Genomic DNA, 6,505 nt, shown 5'->3' with positions numbered 1-6,505 from the left:
TACTTTTTTCTCTCTTGCTCAATATCTTTTCTGTTACTCCCTAGAAATCAATGTACAACGACAAATTCCTTCTCCAAGATATTATGAATATTCAAGGAAATTGAGAATTGGCTGAACAAAAGGAGAAAATTACTCATATTGCGCCACAGGTAGAGCCTCCTATTACATGCAAGTCATATGGAAGACACAGAAAAGAGCATATATGTCACGAATGTGGCTTGGCGAGGAAAAGGTTTTCACGTGACAAAGGGTTATGAGTTACAGGTATGTTATTGTTTCACACATATGACTCATTCAAGTCATATGATTTGTTATATGTGGGATTTGTGATGCTTTTGCACATGGCTTAAATATGAGTCATGGGACGTGCGCCTAATGAGTATGCCGTGTGAGTGTGCCTTGCGGGTATGCCTTGCCTATATGATTTATGTTTCATACATGACCTTTGTATGAGGTCATGGGTTTCACACATATGACTTGTTTATTGTGTTATGATTAGTTTATGAGTTTTCGCACATGACCTTGCTATGAGGTCATGGGTTTTGAGCATGTGACCACTTTGGTCACATGACTTGTTTGTTATGATTTGGTTTTACACATGTGACTACTTTGGGTCACATGACTACAGGCGGGAAGAATACTATATAAGGAGGCAGATGTGGCCGAGGAGGATAGGTTCTTCACACCTTGTTCTAAGTACTTTTCCTCATCCTTGGCGTCGCTTCACCCTGAGCATTGCATTCTCATCCATAGTTGGCCGTGATGTCTTGGATTCTGGAGGAGATATCTGAGTTCACTCAGTAGTTCCTGGGGTATTTGGTATTAAGGTCTATTAGGCTTTGCGTGGCAGATTACTAGTTTTCTTCTCGTTTTATTACTTGATAGTTTCTCACGATGCTGTCACTTCGAGCACTCCATCCTGGTCGCTTACAAGCCCCTTTCGGTAAAATGTCTACCACTTCCTATCTATAGTCTACTAGCAGGTTTCACGTTCGATTGAGGGGGATGGAATATTGTATTAGGGGGATCACCCGTGTCATTCTTTGGGCCAGCTCATGTTTATATTGGGTTTTAATGGAGTCCCAAGTTCTCACCATACAAAACGCCATTGGGTTAGACTGATGACCTTTCCAAGCTTCAACTCATCATACCGGCTGCATCATTCCTCAGGCAGCAGGGTGGTACCCACCCAGCCCCTCCTCATTACATTACATTTCTACAGTCGGAATCCTACAATATTATTTATCACTGTTTCCTTAGAGTTTTAGTCCTTGTGGCATTTATGGTGATTCAGTCAGGTGTCCCCTCCTCGCCTCGGTAGGGATGGCTTTGACCCTGAAAAACCTTGCCCAATGGTGTGGTCCTCTGTTGCTACCTGGTATCATGTGGGACGATTGGCTGCCAGGCACTCGCATTGTCTGTGCGTTTGGGTGGTTCAGTTGTGGATCGTGGTTGGCGGCTTCACCTATTGCAAGTGGGGCCTACCTTCTGTTTGTCTGCTTCTGTTGGTTCTCTCTCCCCCTTCTTGTCGTGTCAGTTGGGAATGCTCCTTGCCCATCATTGTAACCAGTATGGGGACTCAGTTATTGGTTTTGTTTTATGTTTTATTTTAAGTATCGCTTTGATACTTGGTTTTGTTTTATGTTTTGTTTTAAGTATCATTTGATACTTGGTTTTGTTTTATGTTTTGTTTTAAGTATCACTTTGATACTTGGTTTGTTTTAAGTATCATTTGATACTTGATTTTGTTTTATGTTTTGTTTTAAGTATCGCTTTGATACTTAATTATCACTAAAGTGTATCGATTAATACCTTTGATTAGTTTCATTCATGCTAGACATGAACAGATTTGTGTATTTAAAAGACCGCCTATTTCTACAATAGAAAAGGCAGACTTCAACAGACAGTATTTCAATAGACTTGGTTGAACGGTTACTTCTTTGTTCCTCAGTACACCCTCAAAGCCTCCTTTAGTTCTCAGCTCTCGCCTCCTCTCTGAAAGAGCAGGCCACCTGCCAACTATCATATCTATTACCAATAACATGATTAGCACCTTGTGAACACGTTACATTTTTTTAACCTCAGCAAGTGGTTAAGAACCTGTCCCCGGATTTAGGCCTGATCAACCTATCGATATACACCTCAGAACGCTAGCGGAGAGAAGCGGCAGAATCATGGCACTTTCGGCTTCATCTCAAACCCAAGATAGAGTCTTTGGCGACCAGGAGTGGGAAGCAAATCCCACGACAAGACCTTACAAAAAAGAAACAACAGCGGCATTCTGCTAAGGAGCCAGGCAAACCTGTAAACATGGAAGACACCTAACCTCCAGGAGAATTTCCTTCTACTCCAGCGAAGAAGCCTTCCTTTGAACCTCCAATCTACTACAAATCCAGCAGTGAATCAGACATGGCTAGCACTTGAGGAGGGCCCTCTAGAGGAGGAAAGTCTCGGCCTAGGCCTGAAGAAGAGGAGGTACCCGCAACTTTTGAACCTCCTAAGTTTAAACTCCATCTCCCAGCGAAGTTTACAGGAGAAGGAAAAGACCTCAAACCCATAGGCTTTGACCGATGGGTGACGGAACTCACACACTATCTTCTCCTGTAAGGGAAAGATATGGAAGACCCTACAACTGGACTATACATTGGATCATTCTGCACAGGAAAGACAACCAACGCCTACCACTAATGCTATAAGGATTACGGCGGAAATGTGAGATTAAGAGGATCTACAGTCCTCGATTATCTGAAAGGACAATTCCAATCCTCTATCACCAACGACCTCTTATACAACAAATTCAACCAGCTCCAGTAAGTTAACGGAAAGCATGTCAAGAGAATCACCGATGTGGCTACGGACCTGATGATGTATAAGGACCGAATGGAGAAAGAAAGTATCTCCAAATACATTCTGAAGCGATGATTCTACCACACTATGCATCCTACCCTACGGCGAGAAGTAGAACCACTCGAGGAAGACGGCGACGATATTGCAGTAATAATTGCATGAGCAGAACGAAAGGAGGCCATTCTCCATGAGACCAAGGCCTACAAAACACAGACATCCTCTAGTAGGAGTAGCCAGTCATGGCACAAAGCCTCCAGCAACTCTGAAGATGATACCCCACAGGTTTTCAAGAAGAAAACAAAATCCTCCAAAGAATTGAGACGGAAGAAAGGAGAATGTTTAGAATGTGGAAAAACAGGGCACATGGCAAAGAACTACCCTACGAAGAAAGGGAAAGGAAAAGCAATTAAGCAAGAGGCATCGGCCAACAATGTTGAAAGCGATAGTGATGATACCCAACCCAGCGAATATGAGGAGATCCATATCGGATATATCGATGTGGAATGCAACAGTGTTCGACCTCCAGCTACATTCAAAGCACACACCGCCCTGGAAGGTACTATTCTGATCAATGGTAAATAGGCTCGAGTCCTATTCGACACTGGCACGATCGGAAGAGATATAATCAGTAATGCCTTTGTCTCTGTCCATCGACTCCCAACTCAAGACCTTAACCAACCCGTACCAGCCAATATGGCAGTAAAGGGATCATGATCCACAAGCCATAAAACCTGTAGCGCGACTATTCGACTTGGTTCTGCAGTCCTACCGCCCCAGGAAATGCTGGTCGGAAATTTAGCCAAATACGATGCCCTAATAGGTATGCCATTCCCGAACCACTACAAAGCCATAATCAGGTGTGGGGAATCAACCATCGATTTCCCAGATCAGAAGGTCAGAGTCTCATGCAAACCGACAAGCGGAGAGTACCGAGCCGCAGTCTGTGAAGCAACTGCCCAACGACTATTGGATGAATTCTCTGATGTTTTCCCTGACCAAATACGCGAAGAACTGCCGCCTATGAGAGAGGTGAGCCATCACATTTGCCTCCAAGACCCCTCTAATCTTAAGAACCAACCCACCTACTCTATCCCTGACCCATACAAAGGTCCATGATGTGACTGGATAAACCAACAATAAAGAAGAGTCATCTACCGAGCAGAAGCCCCAGGTGCAACTCCTATGTTTGTTCAACCCAAAGCAGACGGAAAAAGGATCCGCCCTTTGGTGGACCTCAAACTACGAAATGAAAACACGGTTATGGACAGTTCTGCTATCCCAAATCAAACCCAGATCCTGAATGCAGTTGGACGGGCTAGATTCAGAAGCAAGATTGACTTAAGCAATGCCTATTTCCAAACAAGGCTAGATCCGGAATCCGAACGCTAAAACAGTTTCAAAACACCCATCGGAAGTTTCATTTGCGGGGTTTTGTTACAAGGTGATATGAATGCGCCCGCCACCTTTATATGAATTATGGAAAATCTCCTAAGCGAATACCTCCACCATTTTGTCTGGGTCTATATTGATGATATTCTCATCTTCTCGAACACCAAAATAGAACATACCTACCATATAGGCTTGGTTTGTACCAAACTAAGGGAAGCTAAATTCTACCCTAGTAGAAACAAGTCAATTCTATTTGCCGATAAGCACGATATCCTAGGACATGTGATAGATGACGAAGGGACACATGCAGCCTCTGGAAAAATATCCTGTTTAACAGAATGGACAACACCCCGGAATCAAAAAGAACTCATGCGATTCCTAGGACTCGTCAACTATATCTCCCAGTTCCTACCACACCACGCCACCGTGACAGCACTGCTCACTGACCTTACTGGCAATGCAGAATTCGTCTGGACCCACACTCATGACCAAGCCTTTACCAACATCAAGGAATTGATAAAAAATACCAATGTTATACAACCTATCGACTACAGCAAACCAGAACCAATATGGCTGATTACTGATGCATTGGATGTTGAAGTTAGAGCATGGGTTGGACAAGGAGCCTCCCATGAAATGGCAAGACCGGCCGCATTACACAGCAGGAAGTTCACTAATTCACAGATGAACTATGGAACAACATACAAGGAAGCCCTTGCTGTGATTGATACTCTCGCCACTTTCAACCACATCCTGGTGGGCAATACCTTCACTATTGTTACCGACCACCAACCTGTTACTAATCTTAAAACAGAAAGAATACCTGGAAGGAGAAGAACAAGATGGATAGGCGAAATCAGCAAATACGATGCAAAAATCATCTATACCCCTGGAAGAACAAAATATTTAGCTGATGCTCTCTCCCGCCTATATGAGAATCAAGACCTCCCAGATCCTCCTCTTGTTCATGATCATACAAGACAAAGCGAAGACAGCCCTGACGATACCTCCTATGAACAAGAACCATCGATGGCTACCGCCAGCTCTGCCGCTTCCTCCAATCCTTTCTCTTACACCATGTACAGCGCTGCCGGAACGGAACAAGGAAAGGACATTGACGAAGAATGGAAAGACAATTGCACGCTCCACAGCACACCTCCTCATGAACTTGAACAAAGCAGACTCTACTGGTCCTACTGTTATCACGACACCTGCCCTTTTCACCAGACTGAGATTAAGTTCGGCAACAGATACCAGCGACCATACTATATGCCTGCTGACGACTCCAAAAACACCAGCTTCGACACCGCTGAAGGAGCTGAAGAGATGATCGATGAAGATAAATCAGCCCAATCTCCTCATACACTTAATCCTGTTCCAACACGATACCAAGGTCTTGAAGAACTCGAACAAGCAGCAGCCTACGTGGATGCAATATCCTATTTATACCCCCCACGGTCAGCTCCGCCATCCTCTCCTCCCATAACCGATTCACAACCACTATATGGTGGACCCTCACGAGTATACAACAATGAAACCATTGTCTCAGTCATACCCCCTACTATTCCCGAGCATAGTCGACAACTCTATGAAACCTTTGGGGAAGAAGAAGCCCCTATCGAACCAACAAATGGATCCCTAATTGAGGATGAACGAGATGTTAGATCAACTACGGAAGAATTAACCTCCTCTTTTCGAAGCCAAATGATAGCAGGATACCGCCATGACCCGATTTACTTCAAAGCCATGGATAGCTCCAGGCACGGAGACCTCATCCCTTACAACATATCAAACAAAATGGTCTATACCAGCACCCGTTATGGTGAACATTGCCTATACATTCCAAAAGGCTATATATTCAATGGAATGACTATTAGGGAATATGTTATTACCGAAATTCACAACAAAGGACACCATAGTGCAGATCGTAACCTCCAATATGCCTCAGAATATGTTTACTGGCCTGAAATGCAAAAGGACTTCGGCGATTACGTCAAGCAATGCGAACTCTGTCAGGCAAATAAGGAGCGAACACAACTACCTGAAGGGAAAGCGCAGACCCTCCAACTACCATGTGAAATATTCGATTCATATGCCATCGATTTCGCAGGACCGTTCAACAAGTCCGCCGGATATGACACCATCTTGGTAGCTGTGGATCGATTCTCTGGATATACATGGCTCATACCAATGAAAGTTACCAATTCCTCCAAAGACACCTGGAATAACCTTCAACGATACCTGTTTACCCCCTATGGGTACCCCTTAT

Source organism: Tuber melanosporum (genome assembly GCF_000151645.1).
Source record: "Tuber melanosporum whole genome shotgun sequence assembly, scaffold_4, strain Mel28".
In the NCBI taxonomy this organism is placed as follows: Eukaryota; Fungi; Ascomycota; class Pezizomycetes; order Pezizales; family Tuberaceae; genus Tuber; species Tuber melanosporum.
Note: the sequence above shows the minus strand (reverse complement) of the source record.